The 27,822-nt window shown below is 42.6% G+C and overlaps 1 protein-coding gene across 3 annotated transcripts in view; it reads right to left on the bottom strand.

The window, feature by feature from the left end:
• The window catches only part of MEF2A (myocyte enhancer factor 2A), an 83,601-nt gene extending 77,296 nt beyond the window's left edge, over nucleotides 1–6,305 (bottom strand). For all 3 annotated transcript variants that reach the window (XM_080351087.1, XM_080351086.1, XM_080351085.1), the window contains exons 1-2: nucleotides 6,256–6,305; nucleotides 283–354 (exon numbers count right to left, since the gene is read on the bottom strand). The gene's annotated coding sequence lies outside the window, so the exon portion shown is untranslated. The remainder of the gene's footprint in view (nucleotides 1–282; nucleotides 355–6,255) is intronic.
• Nucleotides 6,306–27,822: the final 21,517 nt, after the last annotated feature.

Genomic DNA, 27,822 nt, shown 5'->3' with positions numbered 1-27,822 from the left:
CTCCCTTACACTCCAAAACCAAGGCTTTTGAGCACAAATTTAAAACACCTGAATTGCAGTATCATCATAACGTTACACAAAAATTTCAAGAGCTTCAAGGAAAAATAAAAATATTTAGTTACTGAAAAATTTACTTTATTACCCTCACTGCAAGACAATATAATTCAAGCCCAGAGATGATGGAACATCCCATTTTTTCCAAATATTCTCAGAAGACTCAGTGCTTTGAAAGTTCACTCTGGAAAAAGCAACATTTTTGAATTGCTATACATGCCAACTTACTAGCAGTCATTGTCGTCAGCTTACAGTTTTTAAGACAGGATGCATGCAGTCATATCAGGAAGAGGGCAGTTGCTGTGAAAGAATGATACCAAAAACAAGATGTCCTTAATGGTGATAACCTTACACAATGTTTCTGAGCTATACTACACAAGTTCTCCACAACAGTAAAATGGTAAATTAAATACAATTCAAAGCATCTAGAGAAAAATGTCCACTCAAAACCAGTCACTTTTTTGTTGGTTGTTTTTTTTTTTCCCCTCAGGTATGAAAAACACAAACACACCACAACACTATTATAACAAGTATTGCGGATTTGGTTAGATTCAGAGGGCAGGGGGAGGCAGTCACCTTATTCTGACACCTTTCAACCATTTCTTTAATGGACACTGCCAAGGCAAGGCTGTTCTGACCTTTACGACCTCTCAGCTTTTTGTATGGATATGTGTATCTGTGTGTCTCTCAAGGTTCAACTACTTGCTTACTCTCTTCTCTTACAAAGGTTTGTAATTCTTCCATATCCCATCGTTTTAGACTTATAATACCTTCCCATGCATCTGAAGGAATGCCAAAATTATCTCCTCTGACTTCTTTCTCTCAACTCTGTACTCCAATATCTTCAAGAAATAAATGTTTTAACAGCATGGCCATAGCACAGCTCGTATTTGTGCTCAAGCTTATACAGCTAAAAATTTAATAATTTATGCCCCTTGACCTTCCAAACATTTTAAGCAATCACAGAAAATTACAAGATCAGACCTGTGTATATCGGTACAGAATTCAATACTGACCACAGCTTCCAAGTACTACTGCAAGTATTGAGATGATATATCCGCTTTACATATTCTCACAGGTCTATGGTTAGCTTTCAAACAATAAAAATAACATTAGTCCAACCCATGCAATTCTATATTACAATGTTGGAAGCAATATGGTCTTCAAATGAAGCCAAGTTTCCAAAAAAAATTAAGTAAATGGAAAAAAAAAAAAATCCTTCTTGCCCCCTAATTATCACAGTAAAAGTATCAGGAGCACAAACCCATCCGTTTTAAACCCCACCCTTTTAGGTGATCTCTGACCACCACAGGGAAGGTAAACACATTTTTCTCCTAGTTCTCAAAAACAAACCAAAATACCACAAACACAACACAGTGAAAGGTGCTTTGTCATCAATGCCTGGTACACAGATACTCAAAGCAAGCACTTAAAGCAAGAAACTACAACAATGCTTGGCTGATAATTCCTAACACCTACTTTTTAACTTAGTGTACTTAAAATAGCCATGCAACAATAGGCATGTGAACTACCAGTGAAATCCAGCTGAGCACAAAGCAATACAGAATGCACTTCAAAACTCTAGGTTGGCCCATAAGGACTTCGGCAGAATTCAGAAGCTCTTCACGGACAGAGACAAATATAACTGGGAGACCTACCTAATTAAGCATCACTAACATTTTGAATATAAAGTAGTTAATTCCCTGAAAAATAATTCAATTAATCACAGTCTTATTAAGGAGGATGTATTCTCATCATACAGGCACACTTATACTGTTACAATACATGGGGAACAGAAAGCACAGTGCTTGCTGTAGAAAAGGTTCTATATTCCCCTGCATGAAAATTTTGGATAAAAGAGTGGCCACAAAATCTACCTGTCTTTATCTGACAGTCATTCCTGCCTAATTCTTCACTGCAGCCCCAGATTAAGAAGAAAAGGAGAAAGGAAGACTAGCGTACATACAACTTAAAATACTCCGTCTCAGTGACTGTTTGGGTGGAGGGGTGGAAATCTCAGGAACAGACTTGTCTTGTAAGATATTAGATCCTCTTTAGTGTCAAATAGAAATGAGAGTATACAGTACAAGGGTTTATGCTCCTAAGGAAAGGCATACTTGAGTTAGGGATAAAGAAATCTAGAAAAAGTCTCGCAGAACCATTAAACACAAGTCTAAACAGTACAGTTGACAAACAAAAATACGAAGTGCCTTAATATGGAAGAAAAAACATCCCTTCCTTTCAACTCCACAAGCAGTAACTTGAAAGATCATTAGAATAAAAATGCACCATATGAAGGGGGTGGTAAAGGTTAGAAATCTAGATCAGATGCTTACTTTAAAATAAACAAAGCAAACTACACTACTGTGGGCTACACACTTAACTCTCCATGGCATTATTTATTAGCTGGTACTCTACCACAGAACACATGCTGAGGGAGGGGTGGGTTATTGTCACATTACACAGTTGAAGTCTGTTTTTAACTCTTAGCAATAACCTAAAATGTATTTTCATTAGCTGCCCAAAAAAGTTCCTGAATTCTTTTATTAGAAGGTCAACAAAATTAGCTTGGGGGAGAAAAGTAAAATAATGTCTTGCTGTACTCTTATGAACTTCATAAGACGCCAAAACCACCTTGTAAACATTCAGGGAAAAAGTCAGCTATATTTAGGTATTTCAGGATGCGATTGCATCTCCAAAGACTTTATTCATTTCACATGATAGGAGAAAGAGTTAAACTGAAACCATATTCAGTATCACTTCAGCAATGCACTGGCTAGTCCATTCAAATAAGCATTACATGAGCCTTTCAGCACAAGCAGTAAAACATACAAGAAAATAAAAATGGTGCATTTCTCTTCCCTGCTTACTTTACCAGATCTAAAAGAATCAAGTCTGAATGCAAGACAATAGGCACCAAAATTCTGAATTTTGTTCCATCTGATCAGTTGCAGAACACATTATTACACACGTGAAATAAAATCTTTCAAATATAAGAAATGTGAAAACTTAAGCCACTTAGTGTATTAAAAAGTTATGCAGCATATACGCCACCACATGATGTTCGAATTCAAAGTAAGTTTTGTTTCAATGAGATGGAAAAGTATGTCCCAGTGTTTTGCACACACTGTCAGGCTGCTGTCACAACTAAATAGGCCTAAAGCCTAAGTTTTATACAGAGCATTTAAGCCTGTGCCTTTTCAAAATAAAAATTTGGTGAGGTGAATAAAATGCGCTAATGTTATGGTTTAGAAAACATGTTTTAAAAACAGAGCTGAAACACACATCTCTCACCCAAGGCATAATGAACTACAGTTAATACTAATTGGAGGTATTTCTTACTTAGGAAAAAAAAAAAAAAAAAAAAAAAAATTATCAGTTCCCAAGCTAATACATGTTTGCACATTACACAGCATTCTACTACACTACTTTTACTATTGTTAGACAACTAATCAGCTGTGTTTTGTTATGCACAGCATGATCCAGAGCAGGTGAGGCAGCACCGCACAGCGCTTCTGGTCTCTCTGCAGCAGCACCTGGGTGCAGAATTCACAGAACGACATCAACAAGTTACCTGAGAAACTTGGCTAACCTTCTAAAATAAAACGCGGCAAAGCTTGGCTGCCCACACTAACCAGTTTAAGGTAAAGTGCACATAATTCAGCTCCAATAAAGTTTCTAAATAACACAAGTCTTCTGCCATAATAAGATATTCTATTATCCAGAATTATTTCAAGTTTTAATTCAGCCAAGTCCTTCTCATCTTACTAGTCCAATGTGAGTCAATTCTATAGATCAATTTAGGTAGCTTCATAAAAACCAGTGTTCACTTATTTCTTCATCCCTTGTGTCACAGAGGGAAAATATTATGTGAAATTTCAGGAATCTAAATCCAGATATCTACAGATACACAAAGCATTCTATGGTCCCACTGTAAGCACATTGATTTAAATATGCACACACAAAAATGAGGAAAACAAGCAAATATACAAGCCAAATGTTAATGTATTCTACCATAGCTTACAATCTGCAAAGGTATTCTCACAAATAAATCATTAGAAATGCTAGAATATTAAGACTAGTTGAGATGAGTCACAGTGGCAGAGAGACAGACTGCCATCTCCACTCCAGTCGTTCTGAAGAAGATCCCATCCCTCTCACTGAAGGATTCTTCTCATTTACTGATGATACTCCTCTAATACTACCAATGGACCATGTCAACTACAGATTTAGAAAAGATTATGGAGGAGAAAAGTAACGAACCAGGGTACTGGGTTATTTTCCTTCCTAAATTCCAAGCTGAATGCCCTCAATCAAACAAGGCTCATCTCCAACTGGCCAGCACTAGTACAATCCCTTATATCAAGACACATTGTTCCATTCTCTCATTTTTGTTTTGTTAGCTGAATAAGTACAAAATTTTAAAATGTAATTTTGAAATTATGCTCTTTACTGACTAAAAGTGTTAAAATTACATCCTTCATTACAATTCTTCTAAATTATGTAATTGAAAGACATGTCATTTTGTACATATTCTAGCAACTAAATGAAATAAATAGTTTAAAAGAGGAACCTCACGGTTCTCCCTCAAATGCAAATCCCTTGTTGGAGAGCAGCAAAAAACCACAAAATATATTCTAACATGTAAGAGTTAGAGATAAACATTTTAAATAATTTTTAAAACAGACAGATTATAGGAAAGTTGCTCTGATACCTTTCATGCAGGTCATTTGCACACTAGCTAGCAATAATAAAACAGAAATACCAAAATATAGCTATCTAGGTCCTAAAAATGAAAGAACACTTGTATAAGGAACAATTGTGTAGACAGCTAACATAAAGCTTATAGCCTTCTTTATGCTACATTAACATTTATCAGGTTGTTAAAAAGGTTCAAAATAAATACTGTCAACATGACCAATTCCATACCAAGCCACTTTTTTTCCCCTTACTCCTGTTTAGAAATTATTCCTTTTTGTTGTTCCTCTGTACTTCCCAGAACCCCTTTCCCCCACTGTTCCCAATAAATTTAGTCTTCGCATGACTATGGAACACCATGGTTTTACACCAAGCAGCTTAAAAGACCCTATTCTTAAATTGTCTTTTTTCACCTTCTACAGAACTTCTGTTTCTCAACTCTGAAATTAATTACCTGTCAAACAAGTCACTATGGCTTACTTTTTCTAAGCAATCCCATTCTCGTCACCACCTAGCATCTCAAAAGCAGGTAAAAAAAATCACTGGAAGACACAGCCTCACAAATTCAAAAGAATTTACTGTCTTTCCAGTCTGAAATAGAACGGTCTCCGATCCCCATGACTTGTGCACAGAGCTGGCAAACGCAAAATCCTCCTTGCAATAAGAACACAGCTGTACCTTCAATCTTTTCCTCCTCTGGACAAAAACATCCTCTAGTTTACACATTAGCGAACAGTTTCTCCTCCCATTCGCCACACACCTTTATGCACTGCACAACTACTGTAACTATTTCTACCTTCACCTCCTTCCTCCCCGAACCTCATTTTTCGGAGCGTACACCACGGACACGCTCCTGGGAGGGGGGTTTATTTGTTTGTTTTTAAGCGCGATGTCGCTTACCCAACGTGGCTGCCGAAAACCAGGACAAAAGGTACTTTTCCTCCCCGCCTGCCCAGCCACGCACACCGCGGGCAGCGCACCCGGCCGCCCAGGAGAAGCCGATCTTACCTCAGTGCTTCCCGGGCGCCAGGGCCGCGCACCCCACCCTGACTGCTGCACCAGCCCCCGGGCAGACCCGGGTGGCCTGGTCCATAAATGTCCATCCTCCCTCCTCCAGAGAGCCGGGAAGGAACTTCTGGGGAGGCCGAGGGGAACTTGCCTACCCGAAGGACCCCCCGCACCCGCGGGACCCCGCGCCCGCCGCCCCCGCCCCTCCCCCGCCCGCCCCCCGCACCAACTTCCCCGCCAGCACCCCCCGCTCCGCTGTACGGAGCGGAAAGCGGACAGCAAGGGGGGGACACCCGCGTTCTCCGTTCTTCTCAAGCTGCCCCCCTCGGCGGCTGCCCCCGCCCGCTGCCCCTGCCGCCGACCCCGCTCCTCGGCTCCCCCCGCTCCTCGCCTCCGACCCTCGCCACCGTCCGGAGCCGCCGGGCTCAGGAAACGCTCCCGAACCCCCCCACTCGGCCCCCAAATCAGGGGTCCCCCTCCCCCCCGCTCACTCACCCGCCCGCGTCCCCTCGCTCCCCGCCGCCGCTCCTGCCGCCTCCCCGCTGAGGCTCCTCAGGAGACACTGACACCAGCGCACGGATACCCGCTGGGCGCTATTTTTGGGAAACAAGGCCCAATCGGGGCCGGAACTACTTCCTCTGTCACACGTCTCCCAAGAATATCCTTCCGCTCTTTTCTCCGAGCAGCTCGGACGTCGCTGAGGGCGCTCACCCGAGCCAGGCAGGGCCGGGACGAGGGGGGCAGCATGGGGAAGTACGAGGTGAACCTGCGCCCGGCGGCGGGGCTGGGAGCGCCTCGGTTTTGTTCATTGCCGGATTATTTTGTTTTAGCATGGGGAGCGGCCGGGTCTACATTCTTCACCGCCGACCCAATGCTGCGGAGCAGCGAGACGATAGGCCAGCGCGCCGGAGTGAAAGGGCGGCAGCACCAATCACAGCACCCGCTAAGGACCGAGGCGCCCGCCAACCAGAGAGGAGTTGGTGGGCGGGGCGTAATGAAACTTGGAAGCCTTGATTGACAGGCCACTGCTCAATCAGAGAGACGGCGAGGGAAGCGACAGCCAATCAAAGCCGGGCCTACTGCGAAAGGCGCTCTCGGTCGTGCCCCCTCTTCCCAAGCCCTGGCGGCAGCGCATGCGCACACACGCTCCGGGCGGGCCCGTCCCTCTCTTAGCCGCCGGTGACGCACGTAGCCAGCCCCGCCCCACCACGGAGCGGCGCATGCGCCAAGGCGCCTGCTCCGAGAGGGCAAGGCCGCGCGCGCCCCGTGCCCGGGGGTTGCCAGGGGCAACGGGCGGGGCCTGCGGGCGGGCCGGGCCCTGCGGCCTCCTCAGCCGCCGGTTGCCGCTCCGCAGGTCCCCGTCCGCCACCCCGGGGCCGCGCAGCCCCCGCCACAGCTCGCCTCCCGCCTCGGGAGGAGGAACCGGCGGGGGAAAGTCCCGCTTTTGCCGCGCAGCGGGTCAATAAGTGATCCCTCATCCTCTCAGAGCTGGAGCGTGCAGATCAACGCCAGTTCCCACCAGCAAATAGCCCAGCGACCCCATCACCAGCACAGAAACCACCGCCACTTCCCCACTATATACATGTATTAATGTACACACATCGAAAAAAATAAATACATATATGACTGACTTTCTGTGAAAATCCTTGCTGTATTATCATTAGGATGTGAGCTCTGTCTTCACTTCCCGGCTAAGGCCACAATCCACCTTGGTTCCTCCTCCATGTGTCCCCACCTCACATCTCCTTTAGAGTCCCCATTAATTGTGCTTGAAGCCAAAAAGACTACTAGGGAATTCATAATAAAAGACATAAAATTGGCGTCTTTGTCGTTCACAGAAGGTAGCAGCTGAAGAATGACCCAAAAATGAAATTTTGATGATGAAAAGATACTTGCCAAAAATCATCTGCACTCTACAGCTTCTCCAGATTGATCCTGCAAGAGATACCTGCAGCCTCCTAGTGAAATGGTGGGAGCCATCTGAAAGGACCAAATCACCAATGGAGAGTGCACACACATCTTTGCTTCAGGACATGAGAATCAAAGGTGCTTTCTCTGGAAAACAGAAATCAGGGGGTGTTCTTTATATTTGGAAGACTCACTTATTAACCTAGTACCAAAAAAGTAGCTCCACAAGTGGAGCTACAAGATACAAGAAACAATAAGATACAAGATACAAGAAACAACAACAGAAACATCAACTTGCTATCCACTCCATTAGAAGCAAAAAGGTATTTCCTCCAAGATCATTCCCTCAAAAAATAATGTAAATTTCTACTGTCTTTTCCAAACATTTAGTTTAAATGGAAGTAGCAATTCACAGCTCAAAGAAATGTTGAAGTTCAGGGTTTTATAATGTACATTTTACTTGGGATTTAAACATACAGCCAGTAAATAAGTTGAACATCCACTTTTCATTCAGAACAGAAGTGCAAGAGTATGCACTTCTTAATGTGCGTCTGGGAAAAAGCCAGTAAGAGGTGTGAAAGACAAATCACAAAATACAGTAATTGCCATCTACTATATTTCCAAGTTGATTGCTACTGACCTGTAATAATCAGGATGATATTTAAATGTATACAGTTTTCTTACAATTCTCAACATGAACAGTCCAAATGTAATTGATTTTTATATGAATATAGTTCTTCGTCACTATACCTATCATCCATAATATCTGTAAGGTCTGTTACTAGAATCTAATGATTTATACCATGAAATCCTCTCATGGCAGCAATATGCTGAAAAGATGTTAGATAAAATCCTGAATTCTTTATTTAAGTTATAAAAGTTTGTGGCAGTCTGAGTAAGACAGTGAGGCAGGGCCTGAGCAAGGACTTTGGATACACTCATTAATTATTTTCAGTATGTAATCATACTAGTCTAAGCTGTCAAAAATAGAGCAGGAGCCCAAAAGATAAATAATTGGTTCTAATCTGTCCTTTTCAGTGGCACTACGAGAATAAGCAAAGCATGTGTTGCTCAAGGGATTTCTATATATGCCTTGCAAACCATTGTTAAGGGGTACAGAGCAACAGCTTTCCCACTGAAATGCATTCCTCCCTCAATTGAAACTCTGCCATATGTAACAATTGAGAAAAGGAAGTGCAAAATATGGCATCCAATTGAAATTACAGATGTTGTTTTCCATATGCGATGATGTGCTGTGACATCTGCTCCTGCAGACCCCTCTTGGGAATGCTAGTGAAAAAGAATGGGTGGCAGGGAGGTCACAGATGTTCTCACATGTCACAATAATGTAAGTGAAAAATATCACCCCTTAGGGTGACAAGAATAAAATCATATAATAATTTAAATATAATAATGACTAAAATCACTGAACGACTTGACCACCACATTCTGCATTAGGTTTAATTTCCAGGACAACTGCACAGGCAAAATGCACCTGTATAATCCAAAGGATACAAAGCTGCAGGTGATTAAGAGAAATCCGCAGTACAGGGAAAAAAATCATGATCTTTATAAGACCATAGAAGCAGCAACATAACAAAGCCCCAGAGAAACTCACACTTGAGTGTCAATATGACAAGTGAAAAATTATCACAAGCATCTGCTAGGATCACTCTTGAGATACAAGAGAACAACCACTGAACACACTTCTGTCCATCTTACATACAACACAGAGACCGAAAAGAACCACCTGAAATCTGTTCACTTGTCCAAATAGCAAGCCAGCATAATTTCCATGATATCCAAGGAAAAATAAACCCAGAGACATAGCAAATACAAAGAAAAGCTATGCAAAAAATGTTTTAAAGTCACCAGTACTTTCCATTTTAACTAAATAGCCTCACAGCTGAATAGAGTCATCATCCAGCAGTTGTTATGGTAATAAAGCTTTATGTTGCATCTCTATTCCAGTGCATTTCCACCCACCCATTCAAGGTATTTTGGAGGCACTACCACCAAAATCATGTATCTAACTTTTAGATTACGTTTTAGGACCTTCTTACAAAACACCCCAGAGATGTACCATGGCTGTTCTCAGGCCTCCTTTCAAATATTCCTTACATTCCAGAAATCAGCTTTTTCATCTTGTGTCCTGGAGAAAAATTCTTAGTCTTGTGTTTCTGAAGGTGAAATTTGTCTAAAAACAAAATGCAGGACTTTTATAGATGAGAAGAGATGGGGATGTTATGTAGCTTTTGCATATTAGCCAAACAATTAAGTTATCCTTCATGAGGAAAGAGGGTCTAAGAACAAGCTTTTAAGAACAAAGTTTCTTAAAATCGCAGGCCAGATTAATTCCTAACATTGTTTCACTTACAATGGTGGAAATACTCTATCAATGAAGATTTTGTAAAGGACTACTTCTTGCAACAAAACCAAATTGTACTGGCAGCATTTCAGGATGGGAACTTACATTAGAAACAAAGGATGGAGCAGGGGGGACTCCCACCTAGGGAGCAGGAAACCAGAGAGCAGCAGATAATGGCTCCTTTCCATTAACACTCTGAGTAACCCTGTTAACCCCATAATGACCACGTCAGCACAGACAGATTTTTGCTCTCAGAAGGCTGGCTTGGAACAAACTGCCCTGACCTCCCCGTCCGTGGATGGGAGTATTGCCGTTCCACTATTTGGCTCTGGTGTTCCACTGAAGACAGATATAATTAAGTAAGGATTTCCTTATTTTAGTTAAGTTCAAATTGCCTGACAATGCATGAATTAAATTCACTCAATCCATTTCATAAACTGCCCTCTGTAAACCACTAATATTTCCACATCGTTATACGCTGCGTTCAGTAATCTGACTGCCTTGGGAATATTTGTTTTTCCAGAACTTGTGGCCAAGGTACATAAGATTAGATCAGACACAGCTTGTCTAAGAATGCTGTTATGTGGGTGTACAGTATATTTTCTAGTTTTGAGTTACAGGTAGAAGTTCTCTTTCAAACTTTTCCAGCCAGGGGTGCGAGCTAAGTTATCTGAAGTTGCCTGTTGCAGCATTTGGCAGTTTTCGCTTTGCTTTGCTGTTGGCCCTCTAATACCGGAGGATCAACACGGGAAATATTTGTATTGCATGCCTGGCTGGCTGCATGCCTGATCCATACCTCAGCAAAACTTGTGATATTTTATAGGTCCTCGCAGTGACAGAACACAGGTCTCTCTGGGATTCACGCTCTTCTGCTGGGATTTTCTCACCATTCTGCATGTTAACATGAACCAACAGCTGGGTTTAAGAGATCTGATATAAATAGTAACATCATGCTGCGAGCGAGCTTCTTGGAAAGTAAAGAAAATACGTTATTTAATGCACTCTGACATTTGCCTTTCTTCCCCTTATTCCTAAACTGCATTTCTGTAAACACCCATAATGACAAATGCAAAGAAGCTGATTTCTTCACATAGACATAACAAGTGCTGCCTTGAGCCCAGGAGATGATATCCAGAACCACTCACCTCTTTAGCCAGACAGCTGGTGAATTCTGCACAGTAGGAAAAGGAGTCAGAGCGCGGATGGAAATTCTTGCTTCCAACAGCATTCAGGATTACAACCTTTGGTATTTTATTTTCATGGTTGTTCTATGTTGCTTCAGAAACTTCCTGCTTTTGCCATATCTTTCCATTCATTAAAATTTCAGCTTGCAATTAAACATTCTGACATAACATAGCTGAGATTTTTTGGCAGCAGCCTTAACCAGAGATTTTTCAGAGTTTCCTGCAGACGGCTTTAAATTTTCATATCCTCGTGAATGCTCGCCACCTTCTTTTAATAACTTGAAAAAATAAGCCTCTCTTAGGAACTTCATTGTTTCTGTATTTCCCCAGCGCTCATTTACCTCTTTTAGAAATGTGTCATGCACATGTATATTTATAGAGAGCAAAGTGTACATATGCACAGTATAGTTTGACATCTTATAGAGAACACACAGATTGCTTAGGAGATCTAAAGAAAAATAGTTATGTTCAATATTTTCATTATTAAAATGTACGTTTCTCTTCTGATGGCACTGTATTATTTCACTTCTCTTAAAAACCCAATTATATTTAGTATGTTATTCAAAAACTGCAGCCCTTCATCTGTTAATAATTTTGTAGCCTTATACATACTATGACTGTCATATATTACAACACTAAACTATTTTTATGCAACTAAGTATTTCTTAGGACAGATCTTGCCCCTTTCCCAAAGAACTAGAAATCACTTAGAATTATTTTAAAGTTATTTGTATTTTTAAGGTGTAGAATATATTTGGAGACCTGTTCAAACACTGCTTGCAGTTCTCTCTAATATAGATTTGAAATTGATTTCAAAGGGGGTCTTTTTAATGTTCAAACTGACCTTAAAGTCTTTTGTCTTCTAACATTACCTGGCAAATAAATTCTTAAAGGGATATTATCAATTTAAGAACTATGCTTTAGTCTGGAAAATTTTCCAAGAGATTAAAGAAGAAATATCTCATTTTTTCTGTAAGTTTAATTTCTATATTTGACAGCAGTATGTGTGGTCAGTATCCCATGCTGTTAGGAAACAAAAGGGACAGAAATAGATATAGGAGACCATAATACCTGAAGAGTCTTTGAACTGCTTTTAAAAGTAGATCTGAAGTTGACGGGACCTCTTCAAGTGACAAAAGACTCCTGGAACTCTTAAAAGCCAGATAAGTTGGTCCTCACTTGTGCACAGCACCCTCAGCTCCCACTGCGATCAGCTAGCACTGCCCTTAAGATGTAAATTTAAGCGTTATTTTCCCTGCATTTTATCTGCTTCACTGTAAACTCCACTGACCAAATTGCTCATAGAGAAAGGCACATTTTATTGCCTTGATCTTGTAAGCTTCATGTACAGAACCCACAATGACTCTGCATGATCTGTTATAATGTACAAAGCATCACAAACAAACTTTTAAAGTACCTAACTTAGGAAATAAAGCTTAATTCTTAAACTTGGGTAGTTTACAAGGTGCATTTTGAATCTTTGATAATGGCGCCCAGACTCCTCAGTACAAATATGTCATTGGTGTGTTTCCCATTGATTTCTTTGGGGGTACATTTAGGATGATTGGTCTGTGTCCCACAGGATAAATATCAGACATCAGCTTCCTTGCTCCCTCTGGCCCTCTCAGGTAAAGGCAAAAATGCTTTAGTTTGGAAAACAAGCCTTAAAAATTGAAACAGAGTGTCAATGTGGATCAACTGTTATGTATTTCCAAGTTCTGTATCTGAACAGGCATTTGTTAAGGGGTTCATGGTTTTCTTGGCTGTGATTTAGGATTATCGCATACTTTCTCAGCCCTTTACTAAAAATATGCTGAGTTCTAACCATGAAACATGGCAGCACATTTGTTGCAGTCTCTGAGGATGGTTTCTGATCTGTCAAACGGTTTCAAAGACAAACTGGCACTGAGACAACTCACCTGTTTCCCATGGTTACTTGATGATAAAATGCTTCACAGACCCCGCCGTTGCATCTAGGACAAGTGTTTGGAGACAGAGCTCCGACACACATGCAAACAGGTCACTTCGCGCTGAAATGCCATTTCATTTCCAAGCCAAGCCAGCTGGTTTTGGACAGAAAGTTCTTTTCTACTTGCGTGGGCAAACATTATCACCTTCCCATCCTTTTTCTCTTGCTGTCACATTACTGCAGAGGTGGCGGTGGCTGATAGCAGAGTGAGAAGCAGTGTTCAAAATGTGTCCGTGTTAGTCGAGATAATAATGTCTGGTCCTGCAAGTCCACGTGATCTCACATAACCTAATCAAATATATTTCCTTTCATTATGTGGAAGTAGAGAAAGATTAACTGAGAATGAGTCCAAGTTATTGAATAAAAAGGAAAAGCGCCCGAAGAGTTTGTGTTTGATCCTGTGTTTCTTTGGCCCCAGTCATAATTTGAAAGGGTCCAGACTCATCCTGGATTTGGAACTTTTCTATCTCTAGTTTCAGTTTAACAAATCCTGTAGTGCTCCTCATTGGAAAGAGGCAAATTTCTTCTTAGCTCTCCCACAGGGTGGAGTACAAAAACTAGTGTTATCTGGGAGAAAAGCTGAAACTTTGGCATTGTTGGTCTTGGAGTTTGCTTTTAAAGAAAGCTGCAAGTTCATCTTTACATTAGACTCTACAATGAAGGATCTTCAAACTTCTCCATAGAATACTGCTCTGTATAGTCAATGGAAAGTCTCTTATTAATTCAAAGATTTGACCTGCAAAACTGCACCACCTAAGCAAGGAGTAGAATATGCAACAGGTATGGTTTAACTGGTGTAAAGTGGTTTAAATTTGGCTCATTACACTTTAGCCAAGCTGAACTGTTCTACAGGAGGTTAAAACCACGACTGCAATGGAAGCCAGGCTCTGAGCTTACCAAGCCTTAGCTACACCTTCCCCCTGGTAAAAGAGGAGGAGGCTGCCTCAAATCACCCCGCATTTCATGCAGGTATGCATATGGAAAAAGCTGACACATAAAGGCTTGTTATCCCCACGCTAATTTGTCCATGTGTCCATATCCACAGTTACACTTGTTTATGTAACACCAGTTTAAAATGATACTTTCAGGGTAAGAACATATGAATGAGTGATCTCATTCACGTACCAACACGCTCGACAATTTACCACGCATCGGCCGAGCCACAGTAATTGACCGTGTGTGTTTGCTCCTCGCCTGTGGCCATCTCGGGTGGAAGAAACCAGTTTAGACTTTTCTTTTTCTTGGCCCTGAGGTTAGGCTGACACATGGAAGCTCAGGTTTGCTGTGGGCTAAAGGAAAGCACGCTGCAGTTACCGTGCCGCAGCTGATGTGCGGTAACTCATTAAGTTGCTGGAACCGGACAGCGAGCCTGAGCTGTGGGTTAAAATGGGATAATTGAAGGCATAAATCAGGTGTTAGTTCAGTTCAGTGCAAGTCAATTAGGAATGGGTTTAAAGTAAATTGACACAAATCACTCTTAGTCCAGAATAAAAGTGGCTACCCAGCACTAGTTTAACTAAATCCAATACAGCTTAATCTAACATATATGGAAAGACTTTCAACTAGCCATTAAAAGCCAAAAATCTTATGTGCATTGCCTAGGGCTTCTGCATTTACTTCAAGCAACAAATACAATTGGACACATAAATGAAAGTGAGCCAAATTCACAGCTATCTCTGCAGATTTTATAGTGTGGAGAGAGGGACAGAGGTAGCTGTGAAAGCAGCAATGCATTCTCTGGCTCTGCTTCCAGATTGGGTACACTCCATTTTCAGTTGTCAACTGCTGAAGGTAAGAATGGGTGATCTGTGCTGCCTCAGAAACGCGCACTCTGCCATCATTTAGTAACGAGTATGGAACAATGCTAACATGATCCCAGTAAAGGTTGATCATGAGCAAACACAAAACAGCTGGGTTTGTTTTCATTCCTTGAGCCTGATGAAAAGTATTAAGAATCAGAAGATTATATAGATACTGAAAAGTAAATCTAGGTTTCATGAATTTTAATAAATGAAGTGTTATTAGTAATTCAATCTAGCAGAAAAATCCCTAATGAATAAAAAGCAAATAAAGCTTGATTTTCTCAAATGGCTTCACCTCTCGTCTCTAGAAACTGTTACTGAAATTAGGGAAGCATAGTTGGGATTAGTCATATAGGGACCATTTTTTAAATCCTTTACCAATGGGAGATGGACTTGAATGAAGGAATTTGGCCCCCTAGTTCCCATTTCCTGGCTGAGTTATCTCTTCTAAGAAATTCTTTTATGGGCAGTGTCCGTGGGAAACTAGGCTGAATTCTTTGTGTTATGTGAGATTTTCAGAAGACTGTGTTACAGATCGGTGTCCCACTAGGGAGGATACAAGATGCATATGCACAATAAAATGTCAGCCTTGCCCCTACAACGTACTACACAGTTCTAGCAGCAGGCTGTGCCTCACATTTATTCCTATGTGGCTATTGAGAACCAGTAAGGAGTCGTCCTGAAGCCTGTGGGAAGAAATGCAGCCCTTCCTCGTGGTGGTTACTTGGCTCATCCACCCATGGTAAAAACACCTTGTCCTCCCCACTGTGCTGCAAGTGCCCTTTGCCACGGCATGAATTTTGTTCACTGGTTTTTCCCCCTCACTCCAAACACGCGCTGCACAGTTGCAGCAGACCACACATTTTGAACACAGGAAAAAAACAAGGATATTATCAGAATAATTGAGTGTTGGAAAGAGAGTTGCCTCCAGCACTTTGTCCAGATTAGAATCTCAATCAGTACCATTATCTGGAAAGTATCTGCAGTGACACGTGCACACTATGCATCTCAGTCAGCAATCTGGCCTATAGCACTTGCAGAAGCTTTAGTAATTTCTTTAATGACCCTTACAAGTCCTCCATTTATTCAAAAGCTGAAATGCTAGTCTATGTGGGACAGAAACTTCTAAACCAGCAGATTGAAGTACTCCATGTAAATTGAGCAATTTCTGTGAACACATGTCGACTAAACCAGAGCTGCCAATCAGCCAAGCTGCTGCTCTGTGACAACAAACATCTGAGGTACTGGAGCTTGAAGTTAATCGAAGTTATTTATTTTATCATGCAGAACTAAGCCATCAGCCATTGCTCTCCCAGACATGGTTTTCATCTTTCCTCTCAACCAGAGTATACATGCTTCCTTCAGAAAAAATGTTATGTACTTAGCCTTAATATTAACCTTAAAATTCAGCTATTACAGTTTATGTTTATTCTGCCTCTAGTACCAAATTATGCACGCAAGCATTATTTGGGGCTCGCTGAAGGACGAAAACCTAAACCACAGCTATTGTTAATTCAAGATCAAGCACTTTTGTTTGTATCAACATGAAGTAACCACGAACATAAGAACTGTAGCTAATGCTGTTTTCCTCTCATCATGTTAGAGATCTGAAAGGTTCCTTCAGAGGATTATTATTTAAGAAGTGGTTCAATGGAAGAGAAACTTGTGTACTACAAGAGTCAGAACTGAGGGAAATAGCAACAGCAAGTAAAGCAAAGCACCATTTCCATACCCTACCACCAGTTGTTTCTTTTTCTTCTGGTGCACATTTTACCTCTCCATTATCAAAAGTGAAATTATCGTTCAGTTAGATTGCTATAAATTTGGGCCAGTTCCACTGACTGTTGATAGTTATTGCCTCCAAATGCCCTGGGGATGCCTGTTCCATACTGCACGCTCTGTGTGCCTCCTTCCCAACAATGTATAGCTGATCCCTTTCTTCATGCCAGCTTGCTCGTGAGCCATGCGGCTGTTGAACGGTTCCAACTTCCTTCTGCGTCCTGAAGATTTTGGCTCGATTCTTGCTTGTTTGCCATGAGAAGGTTCCAAAATAAGAAACACATTCACTCTGGCTCCTTTCTCTTCGCATGGTTACATTTAGTCCTTCTTTTAGTGCTTTCTTCTCATCTCAAGGCTGCGAGTATATGCTGTCTTTTTGCTTATGGAAAATATAATTTATGTACTGTCCCAAAGATTTGCTCGTATTTGAGCTTTTCTCAACCAAACTGACTTTATAGCCTATAGCTTTAGGTGCATCTGATGATTCCCTTTTTTTCCCCTTGTTGTTTTGGCTCGTTAGTTTTAGCACTGCACAGCACATTTCAAAAGGCATCTTTCCTGTGGGCTCTGTTTACTCGTTAATGTGGCTGAGTGTCATCTGAACTCTTGGGTGACAGCTCGCCTTGCTTTAAATTGTGGCATTCCCATGTATGATTTATTGTATCTGAAGGAAAGCACAGTTGCATCTGTAGGAAAGTGAAGAAGAGCCATGGGAAAAGGGGAGTTGTCAGAGTTGTGGCTGTGAGGGGACTGGGGAGCTTGACATTTAGGTTCCTGCACAAGATGTAATTTCCAGCTGAACAGCTCAGGCTCTTACACAGCTTCACTTTGGCCCCAGCTGTGTGCTAAGTGCAACCGACATCTCTCTTAAAAGCTGCTCACAGCAACCTGACTTGATGTGACTGCTTTGTTTTCAGTAAAAGGCAGAGGAAAAAGTTGCTTTAGTAGAGTAACCGATAGCCCACAAGAACTGGATTGGAATATTTCACCCAGGCTGCTCAGAAGTGAATCCAAGGCGGTGGGAAAATGGCAGATGAATCTGACAGCTTGCAAATAAAGTTTTCCTGGAAACACTGCACACTGAGTCCATGTCTGTGTAGCTTCTAGTACTGAATTATTGGTACAATCCCAGTTCTTTCCAATGAATCACATTTTCATCAGTTTAGCATTAATCAACATAGATGTATTCTCAGACAATAAGCACTGTGATATGGATGTCAAAATATTTTAGGTCAGACTGTTTTCTATTTTTAGCTTATCTATTCTGTTATAGGACTAATGCCTCAAATTCAGGAAAGTCAAGTGTTACAAGATACGAGCAAAGTCCTGACTCCATGGAGGGTCAGTGAGAGTTGTGCCCTTGATCCTAATGGGGTCAGGATTTCACCTGATGGGTATGTTTCGATTAAAGCTTCTTCCTGTTCACATTGTAGTTCTGTCCTCAGTAACTGAGGCAGTTACTCAAATTTCTGCTTTTAAAATGCTTTAATGTTCCAGAAGTGTTGCAGATGGGGGACTATAAGAGGAGAGGAGGGACTCCCTGTGTTGAATGGAAGGCAAAAGAGGTCCCTGGTTCACTGCACCATAATACTGCCTAGTACACAGTATACTGCATTTTTCAGTTTTGCTGTGGACCCTTAATACCTTTATGTATCATTCTAAGATAAGCAACACTGAATTTTGCATATGTACTTACATATAAACATACCTGCTTGCTTGTATTATACATAGCATGTGTGTATAAGCACATGTATATATATACACACAGCGCTTCCCTCATTAACATTAAATAATAATGCATGAGGAAATTAAGCAAAGCAGTCTTCAGAATTAAGACAATAAAAAATGTTAGGAAGATAAAAACCCAGTAAAGATATCCATCCAAAGTGGAGACAGCCTTTCTCCTGAGCTAAGAGTTGGACTGCACAAACACATTATGTGCTTGTCCACTTTCATGGTTCAGAATTCAGTGTGGTCAATCAGGTGTCACATTATAAAGCTCCTGCCAAAGCTCACAGAGCCAGTGAAGACTGAATTCAAATCCTCCCTGTCCATAACGAGTCACTGCTATCCAAAACAGAAGAGAAACTCTGGGTTTCTACAACAGGGGTAGCCAATTGGAGGCCCACAGAATTTGGACCAAGCCCACAAGGCAGTTTGGCCATGGAGAGGCTGGCTGGCTCCGAGGCCAAGCACATGGTGCTGCTCTCTGCTTGGGGCAGGATGCACAGTCAGTTGTGTCGGCCTGAGCTCCACGGGGTCAGCTTGCCTGCCCTGACTGATAGTAACACATGGTTTTCTAAATCCTATGCAAGTTGGCTGTCCTTACAGAATCATATAATCACAGAATAGTTTGGGTTGAAGGGACCTTCCCAGCTCCCCCAGTGCCACCCCTGCCATGAGCAGGGACATCTTCACCAGCTCAGGTTGCTCAGAGCCCCGTCCAGCCTGGCCTGGGATGTCTCCAGGGATGGTTCATCCACCACCTCTCTGGACACCCTGGGACAGGCTCTCACCACCCTCAGCGTCAAAAATTTCTTCCTTACATCTAGTCTAAATCCACCTTCTTTCAGTTTAAAACCATCACCCCTTGTCCTATCACAACAGGCCGTGCTAAAAAGTCCGTCCCCATCTTTCTTACAGGCCTCTTTTAAGTATGGAAAGGCCACAATAAAGTCTCCCCGGAGCTTCTCCAGGCTGAACAACCCCAATTCTCTCAGCCTTGTCTACATGTTTTCCTGCATGCAGATGAAAACTTGCTTTACTTGTGGTCTGAGCTGGCCAGAGCCCTGAACCCAACCTAATATCCTGCTTCTCAGCAAGCCATAGTAACTTGGGCATGTAGCACATCAGCTGCAGCTACATGGCTTCTGGTTCTCTTGGACAGCAGCCAGAGTAAGCTCGTATCTGCCTTCAAAAGACCACGTAGACATCGCTCACGTAGCTGCTAGGCAGAAGACCTATGAAAGGAGTGGAAAAATACTGCTCCTGCACAGTGGAAATCAGGAGCATGTCTTGTGCTTTACAATCTCTCAGTGCCTTTTCCACGTCCTGGGGATCTTTACTTGTGACGAAGACTGCAGAGTCTGACAAGTTAGGCCTAAAAGTCAGCAAGTTCTGCCTTTGCCAGCGTGTGCCAAACATATAAATGCCCACGCAGCAGATCACAAACGACCTGCCTACTTGAGATTCGATCACTCTCAAAACCCTGCCTAATTTCTTGTATTAAGTTTCCCGATCTCCAGGCTATCATTCCTTTTTAAACTGCCCCATTGATTTAGTAGCATCTTTAAAAAAAGCATTAAAATTATTCCCCCTCTGCAGCTCTGCTTCGGTTCATTAATTACATCACATTACCAACATAAAACTTGTAAAGGGATAGAAAATTGCAGCACCGACTTGCAATTGCTGTCACATTTTGTGATCCCAGAGTCGGGGACTGCCTGTGCTCTGCAGTTACAGCCCCTGCCCTCAACCCTCACTGCACAAACACACTCGGACTCATTCGCTGCTTTGAAAAGAATTACAGCAACACATTGTGTATTAGGGCTCTTTACAATTCACTTGTAAGAAATCTCAAGCTGTAACAATCTGAGTGTGGATCAGCTTTTAGGGTAATTTTGGATTCTTTTTAGACATTTTCTTTCTCTGCTGTCAGAGAAAGAAAAAAAACACGTGGCCCTCTTGTCCCCTTCTCCAGCCACGCAGAATTACTCCCTGTGCACAAAAGCAATAAAAAAAAATATATATTTTGTTTCAGAAATGTGCAGATACTGCAGAATAAGTGATGACTCTCCTCATCTGTTAAGCATTAGGACCTGCACAGGCGATAACAAGCATCAGAACCACACCCCCATTAATTGTACTGTACTTTAATTCACAGCAGAGGTGGGTGGCAGCTCTGGAGTCTGGCTCCAAGGACTCTGAGCCTCCTTGGGGGAGCACCTGAGCCTTGACCCTGCGGTGCAAGGAGCACAAACAGGTACTGAAGGCTCTGGTGGTACAGCCGGGCTGTAGGAGCTGAACTGCTGCTCCACATCCAGCCCATGCACCAGGGATCCTCTGCAGAAACACCAGCCGATCAGGCTGCGCTTGCCAGGGTTCACCTTTGCCTCTCACTTCAGTTTTCCACGGTCTCCAGCTTCCTTCCCTTTTATATCTCACTCTCTAAGCAGGGAGCTTGTTGAGTATCAATTGATTCCTCAGTCTTAGCAGAAAGGGAGCAGCAAAGCGATCATCTTCCCAGTGAGTCAGTGCTTCTTGCTGGAGGATGCGTGACTCACGAGTCCCCCCACGGTCTGCCTCCCTCCCCCGGTGCTGTGCCTCACCTCCAGCCTCTCCTATTCCAATCCCATCTTTACAACAATCCTCCTTATTCGTTACCCCTTCCTGTCAGTACCTTCTTTGCTGTAATAAGCCTGAGGACAGGGAAAACTTAATGGTAGTCTCCATATTAGAAAAAAGTGCTATTCATTCTCACCACTCAAGTATGTGTCTTCTGGCCTCTCTGGACACACACAAACCTGTCTGCAAAGTGACCGTGGAGTGATGCCTATTATAAACAGCAATTCCTTGCTCTAACACATTTGTTCTGGGCCACAGGTAAGATCCCGGTGTTCTTCAGCTTCCTCTTCACCCCATTATTATGACTTCTCAGGGGTATTTCTGTTAAGAACCCACTCCACTAAGTTGTTATGAACCAGGATTAAGGAGAGCAGTAACTGCTGATTGAACCAAGAGAAGAATCAATGAGCCATTGTTAGAAATCAAGGAACAGAATACTCTTCCCCCCATCAGTTCCAGTGCAATGGTGTTCACTCTCTGCTTCCTGACTTTTACAGAGGCCTAGTTATTCTCATCTTATCCCACCGGGCTAATTTTCTTCCCAGAAACAAAGTACTGGCTGCTCAGGATCACATCAGGAAGCAAAAACAGCACCTGGATTTTATGCCATTGGAAGGACAACCAGCAGTAATGTAGAAATGGTGACAGGAGAAGTTAGTGGCCTTGTAAAGGGAAGAAAGTGGCGGCAGGGGGGTGTTACCTTTTGGGACTGGCAAAAAATAACAGGATAAACTTTTGGAAATGCAGGCTTGTAGATCACTGCTGGGTGCCAGATTTGCAACACAAGTGTGTCAGCCACTTTGCAGTGGGGTCTTTAATGGCTGGGCTTTTCTGGAAAGAGGTCTGGAGAGAGTTCGGGCTCTACCTGGGGACTCCAGGTGTGACTGCTGCACAGACAGTAAGTGCAGCATTGGCTCAGTAATCAAGTGATCTCTCCTCAGGGAGGAACCTGCCCTGGCTCAGCCCACACTGTGTTTTACCTGAAAAACAGGCAGTTCAGCATCCAGTACTCTTCAGAACATAATATCTCTTGCTAGCAATAACCACGTGTTGCCATCATTAAGAGCAAAACTTGACATTAGCCACCCAGGCCTTGTTTCTCTAGAAAATCATCAGAAACCAGCTAAAAAACAAAACTGCAGCATATTTGTGAGACTTTGCAGTGAGACTTTGCAACACCATGAGCTGAACTGCTCACACCAGTTCCAGCACGTACCCCAACCCAGCCAGGACTGACCCCAGCGGTGGGGGATCTGTAAGAGGCCCAAAGCCACAAGATCAGCTCATCCAGCCCCAAAGCTGGACAAGGAGAGGGCAAGGCCAAGGCGCCCGGTGGACAGAATGATTCAGAGAAAATTCTTCCGCTTTTTAGAACTGCCCCTGCCCAATGGAAATGCCAAATTGGTAGCAATTCTGCTTGCTTCTGTCTTGCAGCGAAATCTTTTGCCTGGAGCTGATGGGGATTAGCTAGTTACAGGGCAACACGCATGACACATCTCTGCCACAGCTTGAGCGAACAGAGTGCACTCCTTGGGGCAATCCCTGCCTCTCCCTCAATCTTGGACAGCGCCACACACACAAAATAAGGCACGGTATAAATAACAGCATTGTCTCCCTCCTGGTCTCAAATGCAAGCAATTTAAAAGAGAAGCCTTTCTTACAGGGAAGAGCAGAAAGCCGGTGTTTTGAAGCCACTTTCTTCTCACTTGTTAACATTAAGCCCAGCCTTCTGCTCATAAATAATGCATATGGCCTCTTTTTCCTCAGTTACACAGCAGTGTCAGATTCCTCACTCTGCCTTCCCAGAGTCACTCTCTGTCTCTTCTGGAGCCAGCAAGGCCCACTTGGATGTCTGCAACAGCCACAGACCCATTAGCCTTGAAGAGGATCCTTTCCACACACCAGTTAAAAAGTACACACCACCTTTGTCTTGGAGTTTTGCTAATTATCCCTTGCTGGACTGAAATGCTGGGTGACAGTGTGTTCACAGTAAATAGGTTCTGCCTTATCCCAGCACTTGTGGCTCAGATTCTGAAGATGCTCCAAGATGCAAAGATGAGCTGGGCAAGAGGGTCGGTGTGTACCTCATGAGCTGGAGTGCACACAGAGCTGAGAGGAGAGGAATTGAGACAATGTTCCTGTGGGCCTAGAAAGGAGACAGGAAAATCATGGGGAATTCAGTTTGTCAGGTAAGTCAAAGATGTGAAAACAAAAGAAAACAACCCCTCTTCCTCTCCTGCCCACCATCTTTTCTGATTACTTTAAAATTAACTTGTTGAGATGAGAAGCCAAGATTTCTGCTCTGCTATCAACAGCTTGCTGTCTATAGATACTGACTCATTACAGAGAGGCTGCTTGCTTTTATGCCTTAAACTAGGCAGCCAGAAAATGTTACTGAAGCATTGCATGCTATAGATTGACAACATTTAAAACCTAGATGGCCAAGCTACTGATATAATTTCCATACTCATTAACCAAGACATCTCCAGTTCTTCCCCACAGCATTCTGTCAGATTCAGCAGGACCAAGAACCTGTCTTAGCTGCCAGAAGTAATTTCTTTACTCCTCCACTGATCGGCATTGCCTGAAGGTACTCTTACCCCTCAGAGCAGGGGTTTACAGAACCCTCTTTCCCGATTCCCAGCTGTGCATCTTGCCTTCCCTGCGCACACAGACGGTCTATTCGCCGTCCGCAGCGCTGCCCGTCTCGCTGGCGAGCTGCCTGTTCACAAGCTGCTCCAGCAATTGCCCTTGAGCAGAAGCCAGTGCCAAGTCCCCTCGCAGGAGTTCATGCTCTGTGGTAGCACTAACACGATCTCACTGGACGGCTGTGCCGCGCACGCTGCTGACAACGACCTCCTGGGGACCCCAGGTTTGCTGATGGCAACAAACTCCTGAGTGTTTTCCAGGCTGATATTTGCCGGGTTGTATTGTCACAGCTGTCTCAAAGACCAGCAGTCTGTCAATAGCAGAGCTGGGCTTACAAATGCAGTGTGACACAGGAATCTAGGACTCTTGCAGTTCTTGGTATGAAAGACTGTTTCCCACATGATGTGACACTTGGAGAACAAGCACAGCCACAAAAGGTGGGTGCTGGGCTGGGCCAGGAAACCTTACGTGGGCATTTTGCAAGGGAAAGTTTAACTGGTTGGTGTTAAAAGGGCGAGTGACAGCATTTCCAAATAACTTCTCTTACAAGGAGAGTAACTTTACCCACTAATAAATCCCACCTGTGGATGAGGAGCAGCTTCTCAGGCTCCTGCACGTGGCCAGGTGAGTGCCTTAGAGCATGGGTCACCACCAGAGCTTCTCAGCTGAAAAACAAACCATACTGACTGAGAAAGAAAAGAAAGGAAGAAAAATCACTGTACTATCAGCCTAGGGTATTCACTTGTAAAAGGGCACAACTCAATTCTGGTCCTGGCAGTACAAATGTGTGATTATCGCTACCAAGTGCAACAGCGTCAACAAGAAAAAAGTGTTCTCACTCACCTTGTATCTCTCGGGAGAACAAATCACGCCGCCTGTCCGGTCAGCATCGCCACGACACGCACGCCAGGCTGTCAGGATGGCGGAGGTGAAGCTCTCGCTAGCGCTGTGCTGCCTCAGAAGGCATGTTCCCTGGCAGAAAAGGAGCAATGTATTAATGGCACACACCACGTACCATTGATAACCGCCGGCCATCCCCACACAGGCACATTGTAGGTTGAATTACTTCTGCCGGTGCCAGCGTACTCTGCTCATGTTCAACAGGAAATAGGAAAAAAGATGTTTTGCTTTACATTCTAAAGCTGGAAGAATTAAAATACATGTACATCTTAAAAATTTTGCTTAAAATACGAAACCGGTCCAAATGCTTCACATTGAAGCTGCTGAAAGGAACAAAGAAGAAGTCTTTCTGACACACTCAGAACCCAGTCAGGAACAATGGGGCTTAGATTTAAAACACAACCCAGAACTGAGTTCTTGCAGTTCCTGGAAAATATGAGTACTGGACTGGTGCATTTTTTTATTCACTATTATTATCTCCCATAGACATTCATCCTGATCTCAACATCTTTATTGTCCACACAGAGCAAGTTTCCTCTCAAACAGAAATGAATGTTCCAGTAAATTTCCTTAGACAAAAACGTAAAAATCAAACAAAAAAAGACCCCTTTATAACTTCTTAAAAAACATACACTTCAAATCGTGATTCAAAGTGCTCTTTGTTTCAGTAAGTATAAATACTGAGTTTCACAAAGAAGAAAACGCAAAAGTGAGAGAAAGAAAACTTCTATCATACATGGGTTAAAAAACAACTGCAGTCTCATTTCCAGGCTGGTTACTCTGAGATGCAAATACTAGGTAAAGTCAGTGTTGTTATTTTGCCTCAAGGACAACAGATCTTTGTCCTGAACCCTTCAGTCAATACCTATAAATATTCTGAATGTTGTCATAAAATTTTGAAAAAAACTTATCAGGGACACAAATATAAGACCTTCTGCTTTAAAATGACAGCAGAATTAAGTTAAAAGCTATTATTCGTTTCTTAGAAAAGTAAGGCAATCATGTTGCATTATATTTATCTGATGTAAAAGATCTTTTTGTCTGCATTGGTCTTAAATGGTTTTAGAGGAACTCGTGAGCAGTGGGTACAGGGAGACCAGGATTAACTGAAAGGCCTCTGCATGTCACCCTCTACCAGGGAAGTTAGACCCAGTCCCAGAAAGAGAGCAAGTGTCAGGGTAAGGACTAAGCAGGGAGCTCCAGCACTTCTGAGCCCTCCCAGCCTCATCTTTAAACGAGGCTCAATAAATCAGCCCTCCCGCAAAAATATTTTGTGACCTCTGCTGAGAGACGCAGTATAAATCCACATGAACATTTCCTTTTATTATCAGTAAATACTCTTGGATTGGTTGAAATTGTTCCTGCCACTGATATCACTGATCTCCGAAGAGATAAACACGAGCTGATTGATGACTTGTCTGCAGGATCTATTTCAGCCACCCCCAGGCAGGATATTTTCCATGCGGGTAATAATAAATCTTACTATTGAATGTCATCAAATGAAAGAAAATGATGGTAAAAATAGGCACAGTTATGTATTTCTTATTATATGATATTAAGGAAGATTTTTCAAAGATTTGAGTAGCTTTCATTTGCATGCATGATTTTTTGTAATGTAATCCTTTTGCCTGCTTTTAATATATATATATTTTTAAAAGCCTTTTATAGTCAAGCAATATAAAGAGACTGTCTCCACAAAATAGCCTGTTGTGTAGTCAGGTCTGGAAGGCAAGTTTCTCATCACAACTGGGACTGAATAAGAACAATGTCCATTCTCAACAGATACCAGGGCTGCCTTTTACTACCACTTTTTATGTGATATTTTCAGGTATCACTAGTACTGTTTTGTACATTTTATTTGCAAAGGAACCAAATGGCATCCTTTCTTGTCAGTGAATAGAAAAGGTTTGAGGGGAAAGCTGTCACTCACTCTTATTGCTCCCAATTCTCTTCTAAAAATGATTGTAGAGTTCCAGGGAAAACTTGTACCTTCATAATGAGAACAGCATTGAAAATGCTCATGCCACCTTATTTGTGCCAAGCTCAGAAATAAAGATCTAAGCAACTTTCTAGGATCTGTTACATATAATAAAGCCAATGCTTTGTACCAGGGAGGCTGTGCTGCAGAGGAAGGAAAATGTGCAAATCCAAATCTCACATTCAAGATGTAAGCATAAGGAAAAGAGCTGTGAAGACAAGATTACAGGTTGTCCACTTACCAAATGTTGTATTTCACCATTGTATTATCTGCATGGTACCAAAAAAAAAATATATATATATATCTTTGTCCCCAAATGCAATAAACCACATAGAGAAAATGTGGAGATATGGGAAAAGGAGTGGAGAGAAAAAGAGGCAGCGCTTTCCTGCCATCTCTGTCCTTGGTCTGTGGAGGCCAGGGAGAGTTTAGGGAGAAAAGTGACAGCAAAAGGAGCAACAACTTGGTAGATATGCCCTGTGCAATCTCTCCTCTACGCAAAATCTACCACTCCATTCAGGGTGGAATTTATGCAAAGATGGTGAGGAATAAAAGAGAAGGAGGACACAACAGAGATGGGAGAGCTCTGTAACTTGAAGAGAACTTCTCAGCTCCCTTAGGGACTGGATAAGCTGTTGGATATGGCCAGCAGGACAAGTGGATGATTTTTCGAAAGTGGGCAAAGCCAGGCAGGAGTTCAGAGGCCACCGAAGAAGAGACCAGCACTGCCAAAAGGGGACACAGCCATGGATCTCCTGAATGGAACGGCAATTCATCGCGTAGTCAACTTGAGATTAATTTGGGGGGGTTTAGACCACATGGTTAGTACAATAAACAAGAGGAACAAATGAGTATGGAGAAACAGATTGTAATTCTTGTGATTTCATTTGCCTTCAGGCTGCCACGGAAAGTCATCTTTTCCATAGTTGACAGGGCGGCCTGTTTGATTTTGATATGAACCTGAACACTCAGATCAAAATTTCTAGTCTTTCTCTTTATAATTCAAGCACTGCTTTAGCATCCAGATGATTTCTAGCACCATAAATATATGCTGAACTCCCCTGGAAGGGGACACTTTACTCCTTAAACTGGTTCAAGCTTACAGACTGTCATCAGAAGCACAGACTACACTAGGTGAGCTTAGAGTCCTGTTATTGAAACAAGAGCATCATGAGCTGTAG

This window comes from Nesoenas mayeri (assembly GCF_963082525.1).
Source record: "Nesoenas mayeri genome assembly, chromosome: 11".
NCBI lineage: Eukaryota > Metazoa > Chordata > Aves > Columbiformes > Columbidae > Nesoenas > Nesoenas mayeri.
Note: the sequence above shows the minus strand (reverse complement) of the source record. Positions and strands in the feature narration are given on the sequence as shown.